Genomic DNA, 14,051 nt, shown 5'->3' with positions numbered 1-14,051 from the left:
GCTGAAAAGGCTCAATGGAATGGATGAAAACATAAATAGCAATATAGGCTGGCGGAGGAATTTTGAAAGAAAAGGTATCGCTGACATTCTCCTCATGAACCTCTGAAAAAATCATGTTCCATTTAGGTTGAAATTTTCTGATAATATTTTTTCCTTCTTGCGTAGATTCCTCAAGAAATTTGGCTTCATAAACCTTCCTTTCATCAACTGCAGATTCCTCATTAGAAAGTCTAACCTTACTACTTTCTAACCATTGACGAAGTAAAATCAGTTCATCTTATGCCTGGGTACCATCTTTTATAGAAAGGAAATAATCAGTACAAGAAATTTATACTTATCCTACAAAATTTTTGGAGACAAATTTGAATTTGTCTACAGAGATCACTTTTCCACACAAAAAAAAAAAAATCTCGTATGGCTATGATTTGCTTCAATTTTTTTTATTGGGAAGACTTGTGCCCACAAAATTTATATTTTTTCCTGACAATAAATATCTTTTTCTGATAAAAATATTTAACTTGTTTGTAGGCTAATAATTAGCAAAAAAAATAAAAAAATCAATCTGATTTTCATTTGTATATAATTGAAAAGAAAAAGAGAAAAGATAAATGTAAAACCCACGTACCCACACAATTCCTATCCTAAACTGTTGCCTCCAAAGATTTTTCACCAAAATTTTCTTCCCACTTCGCCACTTTAACTTCATTGATCGGTGGTTGCGAAAACTAGTTCCAATTTGTTTAACCTCAATTTTTCTGGTAAATACTGTGGTTGCAATCCCAACGTTTGTCCATGAATCTACTACAAATTTTGAGTTCTTCTTCGAGCCGTTGTCAAGGTATGCCCATTAATCCTATTTATTCATAAATTGTGTAGATAATATAAGTAATAATCTTAAATTTTGTGATATACTTTTTCAATTTCTTGCAATGGAAAAGCAGATAAGTATGAAGTTGTTTTTGAATATAAGTTTATCAGTCAACTGCATCGGTTTTTTAATCCGTACCATTATTTTAATTATATATAAAAACTTGTGGTGTGCCAAAATTTCATGTTTATTAGCATTACCTATAGTTAGCACTTGGTAGAAATCGTGGTATTGATGATTCATCTGTGAATCATGTGAAATTGTTTTGGCATATGCAATGCGCTTAAAGACTAAGATTAGCTTCGTTGTTCACTTGGCTGCACCTTGAAATTGGGTTGCCAATATTTGCACTAGGCATGCATGAGTTCACATCCAGCAATAAATTTGACATCTTCATTGCGGGACCTGGCTGTGTATTTAACTCTGTTTTATTTTTTTTTCACAATTAACAGCTTCCTTAAAGGTTTAGCCAGAAAGTAAGGCTCCCTGGTAATAGACTGCTTCTAATCTTTGTTATTAAGAGTAGGAAATAGCATTTGTGAAAGTGGATAATAATTTTCTCTCTCAATAAGATTCTTAATCTTCATCAATAGAATCAGATACATTTATAGACAATAATATTGTTGTCTCCCTTCACATGAAGAGGGTGATAGGTGTATTATTGATCCATTATTTTGACTTGCTTAATAATTTCAAACTGAATACTTATAGGTACTGTGTGTGGGAAAACTAGACAAATACATACTCGGTGTTCAATCATTTGGTTGAGATGGTCATAATTTTGAGAAGATTGATTTATTGGAAGAAAAAGAGATGAACTACCCTCATGATGCTCTCCAGGTAAATATGTTTGTCATTTACTTTAACGTTCTTCAACTTTGGGCTTGTATGAATGATGCCGAGTAGGATAGTGATTATCCTATTGGCTTGTTGTAGCAGATGATTCGCAAGAAAAGAACGACAGAAAATGTCCAAAAAACCAGATAAAATACTCTGAATTCAACTCAATATTATTAATAATGCCGGATGTTCAAAATTAACCCACAAGTCGAGTTAAATAGCTGCGAAATACGAAATTATGGGAAAATTACCAAAAATGGAAAAATCCCAAAATTATACCAAAATAAAATATTAAGTAAAAGAAGTAAGTTGCCAAAAATTTGGCTCAATTCGAATTTTCTAACATATGGAAAAAGGGAAACAAAATATTACCAGAAATAGTAAAAAATAACTTAAAATTAAATTTTGGAAAGGAAAATAGTGGATTTTGGGCACAAAATTGACATCCACTGGGCATAGCTGGATGACCACGACGTGTGCGTCGAATAGAGCTTTTCGGGCTGGGGTTATAATAGCGATTTCGATAACCGTAGCCAAAGTTATGACCAAATTACCAAATATGCGTCAAATTCCCCCAATTAAGGAAATAATGGCGATTCACTTTCCATCTTTGCGCTGATCCGCCATCTCATGGTATCTCAACGCCATCATCATGCTATCTGACAAATCAGTATCACTCGACTCGAATCCTCCTACATCAATGAAGTATTTGCAGGAAAGCCTTACATCTGTGATATTATCACATAATGTGGTACTCCACTTTTTCATTGAAAAAGAAAAGATACTTGCTGCAGTTGGATCTGATCCAACAGTAGAAGGTTTCTTTTGGCAGGCATGACGATACTGTCATTTTTTCTAGATTGAAGAACCTTTTCAGTTCTGTTGCTCACTTTTGTTGCTTGTTGAACTCCAATATTTTAGGTGAATTACGTTGTTTTTCATCCCTTTGATGCAACAATATGTAGTGGAATTGGACATTTCTTCAATTTGACGCGTTTTAACTAATGACACGTGCTATTTTCTTTCTAAATGATCACAACATTTTATTGGTAAAGTATATCACTGCTTGCGAGTAGTCCTTCAAGCACAGTGAATCTCCGCTATTGTTAGAAGATTGACTCCATTGGCTGCAGGAAAGTGTTATCATTCTAGCCAAGTTCTTTCTTTCTCAGTTGTTCGATAAAATGTCAATGCAAGATTTGAGAGTGCTAGTTGCTGAATGGTCAACGGTGAATTTTACATAAGAGGAGAAAGTTTCAAATTACCTCATCATTCCATTGGGCTTGTATTTGATGGGTTCATAAAATTACAAGGTACACAAGAATTGATTACCCATCTGCAATAATACTGCCACATGTAGATCAAAGAATTTGCTAATCAGAGTAGACTTAATATCATGATGTATATTCTAGGTAAGAAGCCTAAACGTCAAATTCGTGGGTTGAGAGATGGTTACCTTCAAGACATTGATACAACTTCTTCCAATGTACGCATAGCCAATGCAGCTAGATGAAGATGGCGCAAAGGATGCAAAACAAGCTAAAGGTTGTTGAAAAATAATTCAATTCTACATTGCATTCTTGGCATTATTCTATACATTAGCTATATATGTGGTAAAGTTCCCGACTTTTCTGTATCATTTTTTATACCAATGTCAATGGTGGATAATGCTAATGAGGAAGATGATGCTACTAAGTGCGAATAGAATAACTTTGATGATGAACACAGCTTTAATGAGGATCAACAGCATATCTAATTCATGATAATGAGAATTATATTTTTTTTAGTTGCATAACAATATATACAATGTATGGTTGTTGTACTCTTTTTACATTTAGATGTAACCATAATTAGTGAATGATTTTTATTTATGTTTGGTGGAATATTTTGGATTCAACTATACATTGATTGACACTAAATATCTTAATTAATTTATTTTATTTTTGCATCTTTATATTATTTTGAATAAGGTTTACAAAAATTAATAGAATCTAAATAACAAATAAAATTAATGAAATTAATTTTTCCTACGAATTCTTTCATTGTTGAGACAAATAATTGCCTACATATATGATTTTCCACTTGAAAAAATTGTTGGAGAGAGAGGGGCTCAGCCTACAAAATAATTTGTATCATGTTGCTGCAAATTTTTAATTGTTGGGACAAATATGTATATATTAGCATATAAATACTTTTCATATAAAAATTTATTTGTAGGGAAAAGCACGATTTAGTCCATAACATAATTTGTACCATGGGCCCACAAAATCATTTCGTGGGCCAAAACTAACTTTAGCAAACAAATGATTTTGGGGGGGGGGGGGGGGGGGGGTTACTAGATGAATTGTAATCGTCTCCAAAAGATTCATAGAGAAAAACTTTAGTTCATGAATTTCAAAAAATTGTCGTCTTTTATCTATCCCATTGATGTTTGCCCCACAAATTCAGCTACAAAATTTTTTTGTCTACGAAGGTTTTTTGCCACAAATAAGAACCTTTCCCCATGGGAATATTTTGTAGGGAAAACATAAAATTCTTGTAGTGTTTGAAGTTCCTCCTTCAGCTTGGTAATTTCTCAGTGTAACATTCCATTGTCTACCCAAGTCTGCAACAAATCTGAAGTGAGTCTCCTCATATCAGCTAAAAGAACAGTTCCTACCTTAGCATATTTCTCAGCACTTTGGTACATATTTTTATATCATGATATTTCTTCCTCAACCATATCCAGTTCCACCTGGAGTATGTTATATTCTTCTTCCAAGGTTCAGACCTTCATATTCAATCTATTGAGTCGGTTAATGCAAAGCTCATACTCAACTTGCTGATCTTGGAGTAATATCGCGGCTCAAGAAAGATGAACATCAATCGATTCTTCCTTTTGTGCAGAAGTAAGGTCTTTAGCCATTTTCTCCTAGGATTGATTAAAATAGGTGTAACACAACCTACCAATTACGGTGACAAAAGGAGGAAATGTGGATAAAATCCCTGAAAATTGAGGGAGGAAAAAATTCTTAAGAACAAGTTTTACTAGAATCCACTTAACTATTTTCATTTCTCTTTTAATTATTCCAGCACAGATGGGCAAGCCAAAAGATGTAATTTCTATGAGCAAAGACCCTAGAAACGAAACATTAGCAACAGGGGGATTGCGGTCCCGTGACCCTTGGGGATAGGCTGAGTGATTGAATCTCCAACAGGAATGTAACTAGCCCATCTAGGTTCACTAGAGCCTAAATCCTTATGCGAAGAAATTCTCTGACGCTTAGAAGGGTTCGCATCAAAATCAATTTGCATGGTACAAAGAAGGGCATTGAAAAAAAAAATGATAGTAACCAATTAAAATGCCTGCAAGTAGGGGCAAATAAATCAATGCATAGACTCACCCATGGTAGTTTGAACACCAAGGTTCTAAAAATTTAAATTAAAGTAAAGAAATGATGAACAGAGAGTTTTTAATTTTCAATTGTACATAATTCTTACAATTCTCCTTCAATATATACTACAATACAATGGATGAAGAAAGGAAAGATAATATTCTATTCCTAAATTAGCTCTAAACATTCCAAATTACAAATATTACAAGATCCCATAATTGAAGTATGATTGGTATGTGATTTCCACACTCCCCCTCAAGTTGGATTATAGATATTGATCATATCCAATTTGCAAATGCAATCATCGAATATTTATCTCTGTAGTCCTTTGGTGAATACGTCTGCAGCTTATTTTCTGATAGGGATATAAATCATGCAAATAGTTCCACTTTCGACTTTTTCTTTGATGAAATGTCTGTCCACCTCTACATGTTCTGCTCTATCATGTTGAACTGGGTTAAGTGAAATGTCAATAGCTGCTTTATTATCACAGTAGAGTTCGATGGGAATTTTTTGTAGAATATGTCGTTCATCTAACAGTTTCTTCAACCATAAACCTTCATATATTCCCTGAGCAGCTACTCTAAACTCTGTTTCCACGCTACGTTTGGATACTACATTCCGTTTCTTACTTCTCCACGTTACTAAGTTTTCCCATGCAAAAGTACAATAGCCAGTGGTTGATCTCCTATCTTGTGTTGCTCCAGCTCAGTCAGCATCGGTAAATATTTCTACCTCTCTTTTTTCATTTTTCTTGAATAGTGGTCCTTTTCCAAGGGAGCCTTTCAGGTATTTCAGAATCTTGTCTACTGCTTCTAAATGTGTTTCCCTTGGAACATGCATGTGTTGGCTTACCACGCTTATTGCAAATGCAATATCTGGTCTAGTATGAGATAGGCAAATTAATTTTCCCATCAGTGTTTGATATCTCTCCTTTTCAACAAATTCTCCAGTATTATCTGTTTTCCTTCTCGTGTCCATGGGAGTATCACATGATTTATACCCAATCATACCAGTTTCTACAAGGAGATCTAGAATATATTTTCGTTGTGACATACTGATCCCTTTCTCTGATCTAGCAACTTCCGTCCCTAGGAAATATCGCATTTGTCCCAGGTCTTTTACTTCAAATTCTGCATTTAATCTTCCTTTTAGCCATTCTATCTCAACTGCATTAACTTCGGTGAGAATTATGTCGTCAACATAGACAATTAGGATAGTCTTTGTCCCATCTTCGAACAATCTGAAAAACATAGTATGATCTGATTGCCCTTGTTGGTATCCTTGTCCTTTTAACACCTTCGCGAATCTGTCAAACCATGCGCTAGGTGATTGTTTTAGGCCATATAGTGATTTTCTTTACTTTGCATACTTTATTTCCTTCATTTTCCTTGGAAAATTCAGGTGGTAGTGTCATATAGACTTCTTCTTCCAACTCTCCATTCAGGAATGCATTTTTAATATCAAGCTGTGGGAGCTGCCAATCCATATTTGCTACTAGTGATATGATAACTCGGATTGTATTCAATTTTGCAACTGGTGCGAATGTTTCTGTGTAATCTGTGCCATAGGTTTGAGTATATCCTTTTGCAACCAGACGAGCCTTGTACCATTCGATCGTTCCATCTGCTTTATATTTCACATTAAACACCCATTTACACCCAACACGTTTCTTTCCTTCCGGAAGTTCCATCACATCCCAGGTTTTGTTTGCTTCCAAAGCTTTCATTTCATCCATCACTGCTTTCTCCACTTGGGAATTTTCAAAGCATCTTGAATGTTTCTTGGAATTTCTATGCTATCAAGGTTAGGCACAAATTATCTAAATTTTGGAGATAGAGTATTATAAGCAATAAATTTTGAGATAGGGTGAACAGTGCATGACCGAGTTTGTTTCCTAAGAGCAATTGGTAAATCATCAATGTCAGGAGATTTTGGAGAGAGTTCATGAGGATTTGGAAATATTATTGGTTCTGATTCTCTTGGTGCCTCGAGTGTGAGTTTCTCCTTATCCTTTTGATTTTGGCTTTCGTGAGCGCATAGTCATCTCTTTGTCATGTTATTCTTTCTGTTCTCCCCTTGAGTTTAAGTTATCTTCTATAAATGGTACTTTGGAATATGGTGGTGATGTCGATAGACTATGTAGGATAGAGTTGGAGCTTGGTGGTGTAAATTCAATATTTGGGATGGTGTTAGATGGATCAAGATTAAGGGATATTTCTAAGAACTGATCTTCATTGTTAAGTAGGATCTCCTCCTAAAGAGAGGTTTGTTGAAAGTAAGGGTTATTTTCGAAGAAAGTGACTTCAAGACTGACAAATAGTTTTTCTGTGATTGGGTCATAGCATTTATACCCCTTTTGCGTAGACGAATATCCAATGAATACACATTTAATGGCATGGGGCTCGAGTTTGTTGCGATGATTGGAATGTGTGTGGACAAAGACAGTACACCCAAATACTTTTAGGGATAGATTGGAGGTGAGTCTATGTTAGGAAAAAAATTCTAGAACTTTTGAAGAGGGGTTTCGAAATTCAGAGTACGGCTAGGCATTCTGTTAATGAGGTATGTTAATGTGAGAATAGGATCATCCCAAAATTGTTTTTGCATATTTGTAGTGAACAATAGGGCCTAGGCCACCTCAAGTAAGTGTCTATTTTTTCATTCCGCAACCCCATTTTGTTGGGGAGTATCAAGACAAGAACTCTGGTGAATGATTCCTTTATCTTGGAGATAGGTTCTTAGTGTACTATTGAAATACTCAGTACCGTTGTCCATACGTAAAGTTTATATTTTTGTCTGAAATTGGGTTTCCAAAATAGGCCCGCCATATTTAGGCCCATTGTGTGAATTTTTCTTAGTCTTGGCTACAATTCCTTTAGGCCCAAAGTCATGAGGCCCAACTGGCCCAATAGAATCAGAAATTAGGGCTGAGCCATCCACGCGTTCTTCAGGCCCAAATCCTTCTTTCTTCAACATAATCAACCAGCTACTCTCATCACGTTGTACCTCTACAAAGGCGTCCCAAGTGGAGGGCAGTGGCCGATGGCTGAGAATCCGACCTCTCACGTCGTCGAGCTCCCTGTCTAAACCAGCGAAAAATTCATACAAATGCTCGTTCTCTATCCTCTTCTTATACCTCATACTATCACTGGGGCAATCCCATGTTTCATCCATACTTAGGTCCAATTCCTACCATAACGAGGTCATCTCCATATAGTACTCAGTGACACTCCGTTCCCCTTACTTTGCCTTCCAAAGTTTGGTCTTAATTTCGAAAATTTGGGATGAATCTTCCGTGTCGGAGTACATCTCTTGAACACTATCCCATAAGTCCTTTGTTGTCGCCATGAAGAGATAGATTTTGCTAATCGATGGTGCCATTGAGTTGACGAGGCATGACATAACCATTGAATTTTCAGATTTCCACATTTGCTGAAGAACGGGATCTGCGGGTTGCTTCGTGTCGTCAGTAAGGTATCCTATTTTTCCTTTTCCTTCGACCACGAGCCTAATGGATTAAGCCCATTTGCTATAGTTTCTACCGTTGAGTTTCTCGACTGTGAGTTGGAATGAGGAATTATCAATCCCAATTGAAGTCGTGGTGTGTCCCACTGGTTGTGGACTCGACGGTGGTTGAAGTTGTATTATTGGCAATGGTTTTTGCCATTGGTAGCCGAGTTTGATTTTAAAGTGGCTCTGATACCATAAAGAAACGATAAAGTTAGAGTTTTTTATTTTCAATTGTATATAATTCTTACAATTCTGCTTCAATATATACTACAATTGAAGAAAGGAAAGATAATATTCTATTCCTAAATTTGCTTTAAACATTCCATATTTCTATAATATTCTATTCCTAAATTAGCTCTAAACATTCCATATTACTATAAATTAGCTCCAAACATTCCATATTCCTAAATTAGCTCTAAACATTCCATATTACTATAAGTTTCATTTGTATATAATTCTTACAATTCTCCTTCAATATATACTACAATACAATGGATGAAGAAAGGAAAGATAATATTCTATTCCTAAATTATCTCTAAACATTCCATATTACCAAATCACCACAGTTAGAACATAAGAAAATCTAAATAAAAAGACAAGCAATGAATTAACATTCATGATGCTTACTATAAGTTCTAGGCATAATAATCAAAGGGTTTGGATCAATAGGGTGAAACCCCTGGTTAACTCGAACGAAAAAAAATAAAATAAAATAAAAGGAAAGAAACTATCCTTCCAATTATACATCTGGGCGGGGATGATTACCAGTTCTAGCTATGTCTCAGACAAGCGGGGAGAAAATGTATAGTACCCTCTTCAAGGGTTTGCTTTATTCTCCAATGGCACGAGGCGATATATTGAATGAAATATGTTCAATGAAAATTCCCGTTCAGGCCACGGATCTCCTCAATAAAAATGAACTGGCCAGCTAGGTCCACCCATTCAGAGCAAGCTGGGAATAAGTCATATTTAATAAGGAAAAGACATCATTAAAGAAGTGATGAAGGGGACTCTGACCCTTTATTTATTGAATGTTTCTGAAAAGCTATACAAACTGGGGGAGTGATTCCTGAAGCCTCCAAAGCAATTCCACCACTCTCACAAAGGTCTACTAGCATATTATATAGTACTTCTACCTCATTATGTACCCCAACCCTAGGTCAAAACTTCCTGCTTGACCAAAAATTTTTGGATTAATGTACATAACTAAATAGGTAACAGGCCATTAAGGGAGCACATCAATATACAAAGCTTCTACAGGAGAAGAAGAGGTGCTAGAAGTACCTCTCGGCGTAGAACTCCCAGAATCATCATTGCATGACATACTTTGAGAATCAGTTTGGGAAGACATTGTAGTAAAGTGTTAGATAAGAATGACAGCATAATTTGCACTTGGACCAAAAAAAAAATCCTTGAAAAGAAATAAGGTGGCAAAAGATGACAACAGGAATGATGATATGTTTACAGATTCTGATGGGAGATATAATCCGTGAAAAATGATAATAATAATCATAACCATTGAAAATTAAACGGTTGATTGATTGGATCCTGAGGCATATTCATGCATAATCTACACGCGCAAGGAAAGTCATGGGCCACTAGCCTGGAATAACGTAGATAAAAACCTATTATTGTACAAAAAATGATAATGGTTGGCAATACTTTCCCCATATCTTCTCGAATAAACCAGAACAAGTAACTTCAGGTGAAATATTTCTAATAGGTTTGCAGAGTATAATAAAATTCAATTAAAATCCTTGATTTAATGTACATAATAAAATCAAACTTGGGGGACTATTTGTAAATACAATCTGCGAACCGGTTAACAACTTGCGAAGTATAACTCGTATGCGAGGGGAACAAAATATAAAAGTTCCCATAGAGTATATGAACCATTTTTTAAATCAAGACTTGCTATCTGTTGTCAATAAAAAGCACATGAGGCAATGAATGAAGCGTGATTCTTAACTGAATCAGTTATTATAAGAGCCAATAAGGAGCTGCCATTTGTCATTATCTCCTTTCAAAATGACCAAATTACCTAAAGGCCTGGAGGGATTTCTATAAATATCCCTTTATTTAAAGAAAAAGTGCACGCAATTCAAATATCTCCATCTCTAATAACTATTTATCTTCTTATTCTTGCCTGAGCATCAAAATTAGTTAGTTTAGGAAGTGAAAATCTGTTAGGTGAGTAGAATTTTATTTTGTTAGTTAGGTAATGCTTGAAGCAACTAACTCGATCAGTTCTAGATGCTCATCCTATGTTAGCTCCGTCTTCCTCCCATCTTACATGATCTTGCGACTTGAGATGACCCGTACTGAATTACCCTAGTAGACCCGAAACATGACATGCGTCGATGACGGATACTGACTAGATGTAAAATCTATCACCAAGGCAGACAATGGATTAATTCAAAAAATTCAACAAAATCAAATGCTTACGTAAAATATAATGGGATGGACCCAAAATATTTACTTTGTTCTTCATCAATATGAGCTATAATATTTAACATGTTGTGTGGCTCTCATTCCGAAATCATTAGGCCCTCCAGCTAAAAGGAATCAACTGCTACCTGTAGAAAAATTCGTGAAAAAATATATGAGTTGATAGCTTAATGAGTGGAGAAATTCAAAAATAATTATACTTTTTCAATTTTACATTTTTATCGTAAAATCGAGTTCATATCATTTAATAATTCACGAGATAACATTATGTAATTATAACCAAAAGTGAAGTATTCAAATAAGGTCGTAAAATACCATCTCAAAATCATGATATAAATATTAGCTGATAATCACGCTATAATCTCATTACATCAAACGTACTGAAAAATTCACCAAAAATATACCCTTTGACTGAAATCTGTAATTTGCCCCTCAAGTTAAAAACTTTCTCCACAGGCCTTTGGCCCCCTCCGTGAACGATAGCCGGTCTCAAAGACCTCTCATAATAAATTTTAGAACACGGTCAAGGCCCCTCAGAGAAATAGGTTGAAATATGTACACGATGGAGACCCCTTCATCTCCGGTCCAAAACTTCTTAGTGTAGTATAGAACACGGCCAAGACCTCTTAGTGAACTAGAAGAAATATATAATCATGGATACTTTTCTAGTTAATCTCAATATCACATATCTCACATACCAAACAATTCTCAATATTATAAATAATCTTTGAAATTCTACATGAATCATAATAATATATAGAAACTTTCATCGTAATCGCATAATAGAGCAAAAAATTCACATAATTGCACATACTTTGGTAATACTCTTAATTTATAAATATTTTAAAATTATTTATATTTTTCCACTCACAGTACTATGTTCGCAAAATTAACTCGGTTGGTAAGCTATCTCGATATCCGCATCGTCGCCTGAAATATGATATAATTTTTAAATCAACAATTAACCATTTTAAGTAATTTCAATAATTAAATAGGTGATACCCAAATTCAATCATTTCACGTTTAAGCGATTTTCATAGTCTCTTTAATCACTGAAACTAGTTTTCCTTTCACTTTACTCAATTTCATAGTTTATTATACTTAACCCTTCAATAAAATTAAATTTGATCTAACAAACTAACAACTATAAAATTAAACATAAGTTGACAATAAGTAACTTTTTACTTACCTTTCAAAATTGAGGAATTCAAGCCTAATATTATAGACCACTTATTTTTTAACAATTTGGCAAAAAATTTCTAATTTTCTTCTTCTTCTTCCTCTTCTTCTTCTTCTTCTTCCTCTTCTTCTTCTTCTTCTTCTTTTCCTTATTCTCTTTTTTCTTTCTTTTTCTCTCCCTGCTCTCGTTTTCTTGGTGTGTTGTGTGTATTTGAATGTATGTGAATTGGATTGTTTATATCAATCCAATTCACATACATCCATTCAAATAAACCATCCAATTCACATACATCCATTCAAATACACACAACACACCAAGAAAATGAGAGCAGGGGTCCAATAGACCACCTAACTTTTTGCTTTTTACTTTTTTTTTAATATAATAGTATGACATATTTGACTTTTCGTTTTGTTTATTTTTTTTGGTTTATTTTTTCGTGTTTTTACTAAATTAAGGTATTACACGACTCAATTTCATTTCTTATTTTTCTTCCTGCATTTTTCCTTAGAATATCTTATTTCCCAAGTTATTTCTGCATCTTGTTTTCATGAGCTTATCATTTTTTGATATAATTAAGGTATACAGTTCCTTTTGAAGCAGTTGAGTGATTTAGCACATGTACGACGCATTTATTTGGCCATTTAACATTAATATCCTATTTCCTTCTCTAAAATCATATATAGGACAGATAATCTATCACTTTGCTATTTGTTGCTATAACCATATCAAACAGGACTTGCAGCATATTGTACCTGGTTAGTGCTGATAACGTGAATTCCAAATTAAAAATTAGAAGATAAATTAGAAAAATTGCTCCTAGTGAACTATCAGATCAATAGTTAATTATGTTGTCATTGAACGTTATAAAAATTCTTAAACCCTGACATTGAACACATCAACACTATTAATTATTACTCACGGAAGAATGTATCAATTTTGTGTTGATTACTTGCGGGTGTAAGCTCGCTATATTATCACCTTTATTTTTTTCACATGGGAAGATCCAATATATAGTAGTGCTCAGTGTCCTAAATGCAACTATAGCTGGCAACCACAAGCCACCAATATCCTAATCCTCTCACTTTTTTCATTACCTGAGGCGCAAAACCTCCTTCTGTGATACAAAGAGGGCATTAGTTTATACAGATATGCAAAAGGGAGGAAGGGAAAGATAAACTCACCAAAGACAGCAAACAATTAAGATAGATGAACGGTACCTAAATGGGAGATAAGATATTACGGCCACAAATGGAGAAGGCGCACATCAATTTTTTACCCTAGCCAAATGTTATTTTGAGTCTAAAAGTTAAATTAATTGTTGTGCCCATATCTCCAGCCAAATATTTTGGCCCAAAAAATAAGATATTGACTGACTCATTTCATCTGATCTGCAAGTATGTCCCTTTTAGTCTGAATAATAATTATATTGGTTAGTAAATTATGTTTTCCCTGCCTATTTTTGGGGGCTCAGGAAATTTTCACTAGCTTTTTGGTTGGTAGGGAAAATCTAGTCGCGAAATTAGTCTCTTCCTCCTCACAATGTCTTCTTGGTTTTCCTAGACTTCGTTGATGTTATTATTACCGTTACTACAATAGGTTTTATAAAACTATTTAAGGACACTATCCTTGGGAAACTCATTTTAGGGTAAGGACCTCTTTTACGAGTAGGTCATTATGCTTGGAACATGAGTCTCAGTTCGGCCAGTGCTTTTATTTCATAATTAACATTGAAGACAGTTTAAATACTTGTTTTATTAGTGAGATTAGCATTCACCAAACATGTCTAATGTCTAGTTCAATAGTTTTTACTAAATTTGAGTGTGCTTAC

General features: G+C 34.5%; 2 long non-coding RNA genes across 2 annotated transcripts; both read left to right on the top strand.

Annotated features, from left to right (window-relative positions):
- Window positions 1-602: 602 nt before the first annotated feature.
- Window positions 603-1,915, top strand: LOC111391223. The gene is made up of 3 exons (XR_002702085.1): window positions 603-838; window positions 1,321-1,357; window positions 1,580-1,915. It is a non-coding gene; the product is annotated as an uncharacterized LOC111391223 (long non-coding RNA).
- Window positions 1,916-2,306: 391 nt separating this feature from the next.
- On the top strand, window positions 2,307-3,493 carry LOC111391222. The gene is made up of 2 exons (XR_002702084.1): window positions 2,307-3,021; window positions 3,121-3,493. It is a non-coding gene; the product is annotated as an uncharacterized LOC111391222 (long non-coding RNA).
- The last annotated feature ends 10,558 nt before the right edge of the window (window positions 3,494-14,051 follow it).

Source organism: Olea europaea, unplaced genomic scaffold (assembly GCF_002742605.1).
Source record: "Olea europaea var. sylvestris unplaced genomic scaffold, O_europaea_v1 scaffold766, whole genome shotgun sequence".
Classification (NCBI taxonomy): domain Eukaryota; kingdom Viridiplantae; phylum Streptophyta; class Magnoliopsida; order Lamiales; family Oleaceae; genus Olea; species Olea europaea.
The sequence above is the reverse complement of the archived record's forward strand: the minus strand, read 5'-3'. Positions and strand labels throughout refer to the sequence as shown.